Genomic DNA, 12,467 nt, shown 5'->3' with positions numbered 1-12,467 from the left:
GTGTCATTTCTACTACCATAATGTCATCCATTACATTCAAATAACACATTTTATCCATCCATTTCCCTCTTAAGTTCTTATATCATCTGACACTTCTGATCAATTATTTCCCCTAGATACCATCTTTTCTATAGGCTTTTGTGATGTTGCCCACTCCCTCCCTGTCTGATGACTCTTCCTCTTCCCTTTGATGAGCCTTCACCCTGTAAGTCTTGTCCGTTAACTGTAAGAGTACCCCAAGGTTCCACTCTGGTTGTCTTTATCTTTTTAGTTTCTAGGGTTTTTTTTTGTTTGTTTGTTTTTTTCATAGGTGGAAGATTGGTAAGGGTGGGCAATGGGGGTCAAGTGACTTGCCCAGGGTCACACAGCTGGGAAGTGTCTGAGATCAGGTTTGAACCCAGGACCTCCCTTCTCTAGGCCTGGCTCTCAATCCACTGAGCTACCCAGCTGCCCCTTAGTTTCTAGGTTTTTTTATCAGCTCCCAGTTATCACCTCTATGCAAATGACTCCCTAATTCTATATGTCCATTCCTAATCTTTTTCCTAAGCAATATTGCAGTTCTGCATTGCTAACTGTCCTTTGGACTCTCAAACTAGATGTCCCATAGGCATCTCAAAATCAGCATATTGAAAATAGATTTCATTATTTTTCTTCCAAAACTTCCAAACTCCCTTCCTTCTGTCTAATGCCATCTTTTCAGTCACCCAAACTCTCAAGCTTGGTGTCATCCTCAATTCCTCACTCCATATATCCAGTCCATTGTCAAATCTTTGCCTTCACATTACGATGGCTGTCATATATGCATATGTGTTTCTCCACTCAGCCAACCACTACTCCGGTTCAGGTCCTCTTCACCTCTCACCTGTACTATGCAATATTTATTTTTCTAACTATTGTCTTTTGATCAATAGCATTTATTTTATTTGGTGTTTTCTTGTTTACTGATATTGCCACCCTCAATTCTTGGTTAGATTAGATAAAATGAGCCAAGGCAGCAAAAAGCAGGTACAATGTTGCCTTAGCACAATTTATCTAATCTAACCAAGAACTGAGGGTGGCAATATCAGTAAATAAGAAAACACCAAATAAAATAAATATTTTCCTAACTCTTCTCCAACCTTGTCTCCCTCAATCCTAATTCATGCTTTGGCTTTGAATGATGATTCAAACTTGAGTGGAAACTAAGTAATTTAATTATAAAAACGTTATATAGGTCAAAGAAAAACTCATGGAAACAGTAGGTACTTTCAACAAAGAAAATATTAACAATGAGACAACATAACAAAAATGTTGGGATCTAGTCAAAATAGTCCTTAAGGGAAAATTAATATCTTTTAATGTTTTCATCAACAGACAGAATATAAGAATGAATTGGCTGTGTAACCAAAAAAAGAAAGAAAGAGGAAGGAGGGAAGGAAAGAAGAAAGAAGGAAGGGAGAAAGGAAGGGAAGGGGGAGAGGATGGGGGAGAGGAGAGAAAAGACAGATAAAAATTTTAAAAATTCAAACAAAAATAAATTCTGACAATCAAAGAGATGGAAAAAACAGGAAAAATTGAATTGATAAAATTAAGAAGTTTTTAAAAAGAAATTGCTAGAGCATTTATCCAATCTAGTAAAAAAAAAAAAAAAGGATAGAGGGAAACCAAATTGTCAATATTGAAAATGTTTTAAATAAGAATATTTGCCCAATTAAATGTCAATAGGTCATAAAATTAAAATGAAATAAATGATTTCAAATATATAAAATATTCATGTTAAGAGAATAAGAAACAGAGAATTTAAATGACCCAATTTCAGAAAAAAAAAATTAAACAAATATCAAAAGAACTAATTGGGGATAAGAGGTGTGGCAAGGAGAACAGAGCCAGTTTTACTTATAAGTAAATTATATCAACCATTTAAAGAGAAATTAACTTTGATTTTACATAAATTGCAAAAATGGGAAAGATTTTATCTAAATAACTATGAGACAAATGTGGTCCTGATATCTAAAGGAGAGAGGTGTCAAAGTAATATATGCATAGACAAATAGCACTAATGAATATCAAGTACTAAAACATTTAGTAAAATTTAGTAAAGAGGCTTCAATAATATATTAAAGATTCTTTTCTGTGATCAGATTAGATTTATACCAGGAATATAGGGTTTGTTCAATATTAGAGAAAATTTAAAGTAAAAGGCTATATCAATTGCAAAAATAATAAAAATTGCATGATTGAGTCAGTAGACACAGAAAATGTTTTTGACAAAATGCAACCCTCTATGCTTTAAAAATTGAAAACATAAGAATTAAGGGGCTATTTCTTAAAACAGCCGAAAAATTCATCTAAAATTATGAACTAGCATTATGTATAATAAATAAATACTAGGTGTCTATTCTTTTGGATGAGGAATGGAATCGGATGTTGATTATTAATTACTATGATTTGATACAGTTGTAGAAATGCTAGCAATAGCCATAAGCAAGAAATTTTAATTGCAGAAATATGCCTAAGTTTAAAAAGGAAGGAAAGTTATTTCTTTTTGTAGATGGTATACATAATGAATTGCTTCAGTAACATCAGTGTCAAATAAAATGTAATAATAGATTTAATAAAGTAGTAGGATATAAAGCAAACCCACAAAAATCATTAGTCTTTTTATATTATCCTCATAACTCAGCAGAAAAAGAAAGTCTCATTTTAAATAATAACAGGATGTATAAAATGCCTGGGTGGCCAGCTACCAAGTTATACGCTCAGGAATTATATGACTACAACTACAAAAATACTGTCTACAGAAATAAAGGTAGTCTAAACTAATCATCATGATAATCATTGCAGTAGTTGTGTAAAATGACATAAAGAAACTGAACATCTGATCTAAATTAATTTAACAATAAAATTAAAATGGAATATTCTTAAAACTAGAAAAAATAATAGCAAAATTCACCTGTGTGAAGAAAAAGCCAAAGATTTCAAGTGAAATGTGGGGAAAAAATGGAAAATCTACCTAAGCTTACAAGCTAGCTGTCCTTCTTAGCACTTACACTGTTTTCCTCCATTTTACTCCAGTATCCATTCAGGGGCAGTTCTGTTGTGTCTGCTTTCCCGGGATCTCTCACACACAGCCCCTCTTCCCCTCTGGCACTGGCACTTCTTTGCCTTCATCACTACCCATCTGGACTGTGACCAGAACTTTGCTGCCTCGAGTTTCTCCCCAGCCATTTTATCCTCCACCTGGCCACCCAACGGATCTTGCTAAAGGTACAGGCCTGGCAATAGCCTCCTACTATTCCAGAGGCTTCTTTTAGCGCCGGGATGGTATAAAATCCCCTCGCAACGCTCCTCCCTTTGGGCACTTTCCTACCTTTTCACCTTTCCAAAGTCACCTTTTTACACCTTATTTCCCTGACGGGGAATTGAGCCCCAGAATGGGGAGCAGCCACATCTCAGTCAAACCATCTCAGCAGTCAGTCAGGCCAGCCCAGTTTGAGGATCGCCCCCAGACCTCTGACTCCTTGGTGAGTTGGGGGGAGGGGCGGGGAGTGTCTCCCCCAGACCTTCTGTGAAGACTTTCCCTGGCAGAATGGATGGGTGGGAGCCGTGTGTTCCACGGGTCCTGCAAGGCAGCCTAAGCAGGCACTCTGGAAGAGGCCAAGGCCCGAGCCTCCATCAGCCACCCTCCGGCCATCGTGCTGCTGGACTTCCGCGTCTCTGGAAGAGAGAGCGGGCTGACCACTCTGTGCAGCTCCTTCCCTCGAGCAGCCTATCTGTTCCCCGTCTCAGCGTAGATTACTCTATAACAGCCTCGTTCCCCTATAAAGTGTGATTAACCAGACCTGGAGATACTGAGATTAAAACTCCATTTAAGGTTGTCCAGCTTTTCTTTTTGACGTTGAAGGAAGCGCGGCATCATTGCCGTGTATTATCCAAAACGTTTATGGCCTGAGAGGACTGTGGAAGATGGCAAGAGCTCAAAGAGTTATTTCTCACTCTGGCCCTAGGAGAAGCCTGAGGAATATTCGAGTTTATGGTTTTCTCTGAGGTCGGAACCCAAAAGTAAAACGTGGGTTTTCGCCTTTTTCCTTTTGGGGTCGCCGAGCATATAAACATCGCCCTCCGTGTCGGAACGTGTCGGGAACGTGTCGGGAACGTGCTTGGCCTGGAAGTCTCTCTGCTTTCTCTCTGCCTTCTCGCCTCCCCGGCTCCTTCCAGGCTCGGCTCAAGGGCGACCCATAAGACCTGTCCCTCTCCTCGGAATGAGGCTGTCTCCTCGGAGACCACCCTGAATTTGTCCTGCGTCAATGTTGTCCTGACACAGCTGCCCGCAAGCTCTTTCCCCCTGTAGACTGGGAGTCCATGGAGGGCTGGGGCTGGGGTTTTGTTTTATTTTGTTTTCCTTCGTAATCGCATTGCTTAGTACGGTGCTTGGCACGTAGTGGGTGTTTTAATAAATGGTAGTGAACTGACTGATAGAAAGAAAATGGCCTCCTAGTATAAGATCTATTTTTGTACAGGTAAAAGAACAAGAAAGCGGATCAAGGAGAGAGTTAGACACGAAAGAGCCAAAGGCAATCGATCATGGTGTCCTGGTGTTAGTAAACAAAAGGGCTCCCCAATGAGGGCGCTGAGAACTCCCACTTTGATAACTATAGAAAAGCTGGAAAGTAGGCTGGCAGAATTTAGCTTTAGACCAACATCTCACACTATACAGGACAATATGCTTCAAAAGGGTAGATGGTCTCAGTCATATCATAGAGAAGCAGGAAAGGAGCGGTGTATAACTAAATAGTTCTTGCTCAAAGGATGAAGAGGAATATAGGATTTCAATGGAGCTTTTCTGATTATATAAAACATAAAAACTTTTGTACAACAACAAAAAAAATCAAGACTCTTAAAATGGAGATGGTTCTCTAAGGGGAAAATGTCCTTCCACCAAATTATGCTAGTAAAGGTTATTTTTATTTTTATTCTTAACTCAAAGAGCAAAAAAATAAGAGCATTTCTAAATAAAACAGAAAACAAAGGACATTGTATTACATATAAAACTTAGGCTCTCCTTTTCATTCTACTAACATTAGAAAACAGCCTTGAGTAAGAATTCTGTGTTATATTCAAAATGCTTCCACTTCTGGGTGCATTCTTCTGAAAGTCCTTTTGTTCCCTCCTGGGTATTTTAAGTTTCCAAATGTCTCCCTCTCCCTCTCTCCATTTCCCTTTCTCTCTCCCTCCATCCCTCTATCTCCACCCCCTTCTCTCATCCTCTCTTGCCCCTCTCCTCTTATTCTTCTTCAGTTCTTTCCCCCAATTAAAAATAGAGAGAAAAAAAAACTGCTAGCCAGTAAGTATGGTAATGCAAAATGAATCTCTACAGGGGCCATGTATGTCTTAACAGAAGTATAGTGACTTACCCAGGGTCACACAGCTAGTAAGCCTCTGAAGCCAGATTTTGCCTCAAGTCCTCCTGATCCCAGTCCTAGGACTCTAAGGTATGTTGTTACCACCTAGATGTGAATGGAACTTTTTTTCCTCTCCTTATTAGAAAGTTAGTACTATATCATCATGTAACTTTTTCCAAGTGCCCAAACAAAAATACCTCTCTAGGTTTCTCTTGGCTCTTGAGCTTATATGTTAAAGTTTCCACTCAGTTCAGTTCTTTTCATTAAAAAAATGCTAGAAAGTCCTCTCTTTGATTAGAGGTCTTAAAAAAAACTGTAGATCTACACTCATCTTTACAGAGCAAGTTCTTGTTTGCAGATCTGTGTCTTTTACTTTTTGGAATATTAAATTCTAAGATCTCCTATCATTTTTAATAGAAGCTTCCAAATCTTATATCATCCTTATCATGATTCCCTGTTATGTGAGCTGCTTCCTTCTGGAAGCCTGCAGTAGTTTTTCTTTGATGTGGATTTTGGTTATGACGTTTCTGGGACTTTTCCATTTGGTGGAGTTTCTTTCAGGGCGTGATTGATGAAGTCTTCCTATCTTCACTCTGCCCTCTGTTTCTAAGAGATCTGGGCAGTTTTCATTTAGGATTTCTTGAAATAGAGCATCCAAACCATTTTGTTTTAATCATGTTTTTCAGGAAGTTCAATGACTCTTCATCCATCTTTTCTCTACCTTTTGTAGGTCAGCTTTTTTTATATCAGACATTTTACATTTTCTTCTTTTTTTAAATCATTTGGTTTTATTCATCTTTCAATCTATTATTTAAAGCCTATTTTAAAATGTAACCAGGCTCCTTTAGGGCAGCAATTGAGTTTGGTTTGACTTTAGATTATCTAATGGGTAGGTAGGTGGCACGTAGATAGAGTACTGGGCTTGGAATCAGGAAGAATTATCCACATGAGTTCCAATCCTGCCTTAAACACTGAATAGCTATGTGACTCTGGGCAAGTCATATAAGTCTGTCTGCCTCAGTTCCCCATCTGTAAAATGAGCTGGAAAAGGAAATGGCAAACTAGAGCCTTTGCTAAGAAAATGACTAAATATGACTGAAAAACATAAATTATCTAACCCAGAACTTTGTACATAGTAGGTACCTCATAAATGTTGGAGGACCAGATCAAGACTTAGTTACAGAGTTGTCTTTCACAGTACATCTTTGGTTTTCTTTTAGTGTTTTGGTTGTGTATGAGTGTACTCTTACAACAATGACCAATATGGAAGTGTGTTTTGCATGACAATAAAAAGTGAAAAAAAAGAAAAAAGAAGTACAAGAGCAGCCAGGTAGTTCAGTAAATAGAGAGAATCAAGCCTAGAGATAGGAGGGCCTGGGTTCAAATCTGACTTCAGGCACTTCTTAATTGTGTGACTGTGGGTAAGTTACTTTACCTCAGTTGCCTAACCCTAATTCTCTTTTGCTTTAGAACCAATATACAGAATTGAATCTAAGATGGAAGATAAAGGCTTTTATTTTTTTAAGATATTTACCAAAAAAGTAACTGTTGAAACCAAAAGTTGTGATTGTTTTATTTTTCTATAACAACCTACTCTTGATGTACTTTAACCAAATGGCTATGAACAAATATGCCATATTCATTGACTTGAGCCCACAGAGATACCAATAATTCTTGGGTCTGTGATTTCCATTTCATTCCATTTTCTCTATTAGAAATAATTAGGATCTTTTATAACTCTTTAAGGTTTGCAAAGTGCTTTATAAATCTCATTTGATTCCCACAACCAGCCTGGGAAGTAGGTGCCATAAGTATTAATGTACAGGAATTCCCAAGTGCCTACAAGGTTTCAAGCATCATGCTAGGCAACAGAGATATCAAGAGAAACATGAAGCAGTCCCAGCCTTCAAGGAGTTTATATTCTGTTAAGGGTGGTGTGTGTGCGTGGAACAGAGTAGTGGGAGAGATAATAGGTACATAGAAAACGAAATGCAGAATCTCTATTCAGTCATTTCCAAGGGAAAACACCACCAAACAAAACCTGGAGAGAGACCAAGATGTGGGGAGTATTCGAATTGGCACTACTTGACCTAAGGACGCTTGGAGGCTGGGGTGATGAAGGAGTGTATTCCAGGCCTGGAGGACAACCTTGGGAAAGACTGGAAATAGGAAATAGAGCCTCATCAGCTAGATCTGAGCTGATGAAAGATGTGCCAGGGCCACACAACTAGCAAATGTGAGGGGATTTGAATGCAGACCTGCCCCGTCCATCTGCCCTCTCGTGCTGAAAGGGGGCCTCTATAAAATGACTTTTAGGGACTCTGGGGCTTCCCACATTCCCATCTCAGTTGTTTAGAGTGAGCACCACACACAATCATTTTATTCTTCTATCTTGATTTCTGTCTTTCTGACATATCTTTCTTCCTGAGAATTTAAGCCTTTTTGTTGCCATATGTTCTTCTCCTAATTTTCCATGAAAACATTATCTGCATTTCATGCTGCCTACTATCAATCTTGCTTTCAGCATTATTACCGCCTCTGCTGATTTTTTTTTTTTTTGGCATGATTGTGGACTCTTTCATTGTTATTCTGAATTGTAGCTTGCAATTCAGCCCAGGAGAAGCTGGAAGAAAAGATGTTTTGAGGTAATCTCCTTTTAAACTAAAAAACAGAATTCTTTTCTCTCTTTAGAGTCAATGTAAGTCATACAGGAAACAGCTTATAACTTGGACTTTTTCCTGGGCCTCCTCTGTTCTCACTCAATGATCTCACCAACTCCCTGGTACAGAGTAGGCACTTAATAAATGCTTATTCTCTTCCTCTCTTTTCTTCTTCTCTTTCCTTCTATCTCATGCCATTTGTAGTCCCTCTATAGCTACCGTGTTGGCCTTTTTTACCTCTGTCTCTAGGAATCTTTGGTCTCCTTCAAGAGTCACCTCAACTATCATTTTTTAAACTCTTACCTTCTACCAATTTTAAAGCAGAAGAGTGGTGAGGGGTAGCCAATGGGGGTTAAGTGACTTTGCCCAGGGTCACACAGCTAGGAAGTATCTGAGGTCAAATTTGAACTCAGGTCCTCTCAATTCCAGGCCAGGCTTTTCATCCACTGTGCTACCTAGCTGCCTTTCAAGTATCATCTTTTGTAGGACAACTTTTTATAACATTAACAGGTTTCAGAAGAGGTATTTGAACCTAGGACCTGATTATAGAGCTAATGTCCTTTCCACTGTATAAAAATGCCTCCCAAATAGGGCATGATCAGTAGTAGTAGTAGTAACACTTTAACTACTATTAACAATAATAGTATTAATAGTAATAATTGTAATCATCTTAGTTTAAGTCCTAATTACCTGTCACCTAGATTCTAATAGCCTTCCATTTTGTTTTGTGCTGATGCTATTTCTTCTCAGATCTCTCTTTTAATCTGCGTCCAAATAATGCACTATTCTGGACCTGTCACTCCTCTGTCCAGAACTTCTGTGTCCTTTTGTAACTTAGCAAATAGGATACCAAGGGGACCATAAACTGGATCTAATTTCTCTTTCCAGCCTCACTTCATAATGTTTCTCTTCACATTCTCCCTGCACCAAGCAAATGATATTATCCTCTTTCTCATGTTTTCATCCTGCCCTTCTTTTTCTCTAAACATACCCCAACTCTGGAAAACACCTCTTGGTTCCTCATCTCCATCTACTGAAATCATTCCCCTGACCTTCAAGTTTCAACTAAGGAACAACTTTCTCCTTACATCCATCCCATGACAACTTTCCCTCCCCTTGTCTCCCCACTTCACCTTGCTAGTGATAGCAGTATTGGTCATCTCACTTTTCCTGGGCCTCTCATTTGCCTTTTTCTGATATCTCTTTGGATCATCATTATTTGGGAATAGCTTTCTCTTTGACTAATAAATGCTAGCTAGTTATTATTATCAGACTGAAAATTCCTTGAGAGCATGTGATAATGAAATTAAATCTACCCTGCCCATCCTCAATCTAATCACCAAAGGTGAGATCATCCCCACTTAATTCACAAGTTGAGAGGTCTGTGACCCACATGTGCTAGAGTGAATGATAAATCAAAATTTACTGACTGCCTCATGGGCAGTCCTAAGAAAAGCGTCTGTGGTGATTGGACACATAAACTAAGAGGAAGGCACAGGAAGTGAAGAAAGAAAAGGCCTGGATAAATTAAGAGAACTTCTGGGACTCAGCTTTTTTGGCTTTTTTTTGTTCCTGACTTGGACCTGGAGGAGCACTGGACCTGAGACCCTGAGACCTTGGTGAGACCGTTCTTAAATCTTTCCCTTAGAACTACACATGGTGAGTGAAGAAGGCTGACTACTTTAGCCTTCGGAGGGGCCCTTGATTGGGAGACCCCTTGTTAATTGACTTTTAGGCTCTGACTGGGCCTCTGGAGCCCTGCCGGAGTAAAGCCCAGACTTGAATATAAATCTAGTTCTTTAAGTTAGATCTCTTACTCTACCCTCTTCTCATCTCTCTACTTCCACTCTCTCCTATATTTTGTAAATAAATTACTAAAATCATCTTAGGAATTAGTATTTATTCAGTTCCTTGGCGACCACACCTTTAAATATTAATATATCCAATCAAAAAACCCCTTTTCCCTTTTACAAGCAGGGAACGTGTCTTTATTGGTCTTTGTCTCCCTCATGTCTACCGAAACAGAAGCTTAATAAATGCCTGTTGAAATTACAGTACTGGGTCTCAATTAGTGACATGAATTAATCCCCTAAAGTGGTCACCTTATTCAGAGTTACATTCCATTTTTCCATTGGGCTGGAACCAAGGACCATATTTTTCATTATGAAACTATGAATAGTGCCCATTTGAATACATGCAGGGGAATTTGTTGTTCACACTAATCAGGACCTTGCTGTAATGTGAAATTACAGGACAAAACTAATTACAATGTACTTGACATGCATCATATGTCATAGGACTCAAAAGAGACCTTAGGGATCAAGCTAAGAGAGGCGTAGCATGGTATAGTGGAGATAATGCTTGATTTGGAGTCCATTTCAAATAAGCTCAGTCCATTTATTTTCCACCTGAGAGACCCCGGGAGGTCACTCCATCTCCTGGGGGTTTAGTCCCTCCTCTCGAAAATAAGAGAGTTGAACTAAATGCCTCAGAAGGTTCCTTCTGGCTCTGAATTTCTATTATAGTCCAACCCCCTCATTTTATAACTGAAAAAGATGAATCCCACAGAAGCTAAGGACTTGGCCCAGGTCATAGGAGTAGTTAAATAGTCCTCTTCTCTTCTCTGATAGAGCCATCGCCTCATCACCTCCTTCCTGAGCCTTTTCAGTGTTCGTGTGGCTGCTCTCCTAAAGGGATCTTCCCAAGTGTCGGTCCCACCACCCCACTTTCAAAATAGATGGTGGCAGACCTGGAGTCTGGAAGACTGGCCTCACACACTACCTCCACAAGTCATTTGACTTCTGCCTTAGTTTCCTGACTATAAATTGGGGATAATAATGGTGCAATAGCACCTAATTCCTAGGATAGCTATTGTTATAACGAACTTAGCACAGTGCCTGGCTCATATTAGGTTCTATTTAAATATTTATTTCCTCCCCCTTTTGTCCCCTCTCACCTTCAGAATCAAATCTAAAATCCTGTTTGGCATACCTTATGCCCTTCCTACGTTTCAAGACCTCCTGTAGCACTCCTCAGGTGCCCCGCAAAGCGCTGCCACTGGCCTCCTTGCCTTTCCTTAAACACAACTGTCCATCTCCAAACGGAGATCTCTGCGTCCTCCTCTCTCCCCCCTCGCTTCCCTGGCTTCCTTCAAGTCTCAGATAAAGTCCTGCCTCCTGCAGGAAGACTTTCCCACCCCTTCCTAATTCTGGTATCTTCCCACTGTGGCTTCTCTCCAATTTACCCCATCCATAGCTTGCTTGTCCATAAGTGTTTTTTCTCATTTAAACTGTAAGCTCCCCGCGAGCAGGGACGATCTTTTGCCTTACTCTATCCCACCTGCTCTTAGGACAGCGTCTAGAACGTGTTCTCTGATTGGTTGCCTGGAGCCGGTCCTCTGCTTTTTCCACGAAGCGGCAGGACGCCGGGAGCCGCCTTCATGGGTTCTTCCTCTCCCTTCCAAGGTCTTTTCCTGCTCTGAGCCAGGCTCGTTGCGCTGTCTGTGGAGGAAAGGGAAAGGGACGGCCATCCTTTCAGTGCGTGTTTCTGTGTGTAATCTCTCAGCTATCCCGAGCTTCGTGGGATGAAAACCGCAGACATCTGTAAGCACTTACCCGGCAGAGCACTTTGCCGAGGCAGTTCAGGCGCGGGTACATCGAGTTACTTTGAAAGACAAATAAAAGGACCCTCAGAGTATACAGCCTGTGCCCACTGAAGGGTTTCAACCCCTTAAGAAGGTGCGACTTTCACAGGAAACAATGCAAGGAAAGGAGGGGGAGAGCCTTTAAATATGAACTATAAAAATCAGCAGATTTGCTTAAAAGCCTCCACTCAGGGCTTTACGAGATCCTCGGAACCCTTTTCTGCCTTACTGTAAAAAAGACGAGCCTTCTGATGAGTGCCAACAGTTCCTAAACATTATATGCGTTTAATTCAGAGGATTAACTAACAGTCCTGCTTCTGCGTCCAAAGTGTGTGCTTTAGAATCTATTTAAATTTCACTTTTAAATCCTGCTCGAGGATAATGGAAGCAAGCTCCAGGGACCAGGACTAAACTGTTTACCTCTCCAAATTCCTGCTAAGTTGTGGAAGGGGGAAAGGAAAGAGCAGAAAATCTAGATGGGTCACTTTTTTCCCTTTTGGTCACATGGTTCCCTAATACCTACCACATAAAGTTCAAGATTCTTAGTTTGGCTTTTAGAATCTTCCACAGTTGGGCTCCAAGCCAGCGCTCCGGCCCCATCTCTCACAAATACCCTTCACATGTTTTACACGCCAAAGAAACTGGCCGACAAACGAAGGTTGAACTTCCCTGGGACTGCCCACACCGTCCCCTATGGCTGGCTGCATTCTCTTCCTTGGGAAATAAAGCAACTGGCAAATCTGCATTGGATTTTCAAATGTGAAAAGTGCTTTTTATTCACTA

This window comes from Gracilinanus agilis, chromosome 6 (genome assembly GCF_016433145.1).
Source record: "Gracilinanus agilis isolate LMUSP501 chromosome 6, AgileGrace, whole genome shotgun sequence".
NCBI classification, from domain to species: Eukaryota; Metazoa; Chordata; class Mammalia; order Didelphimorphia; family Didelphidae; genus Gracilinanus; species Gracilinanus agilis.
Note: the sequence above shows the minus strand (reverse complement) of the source record.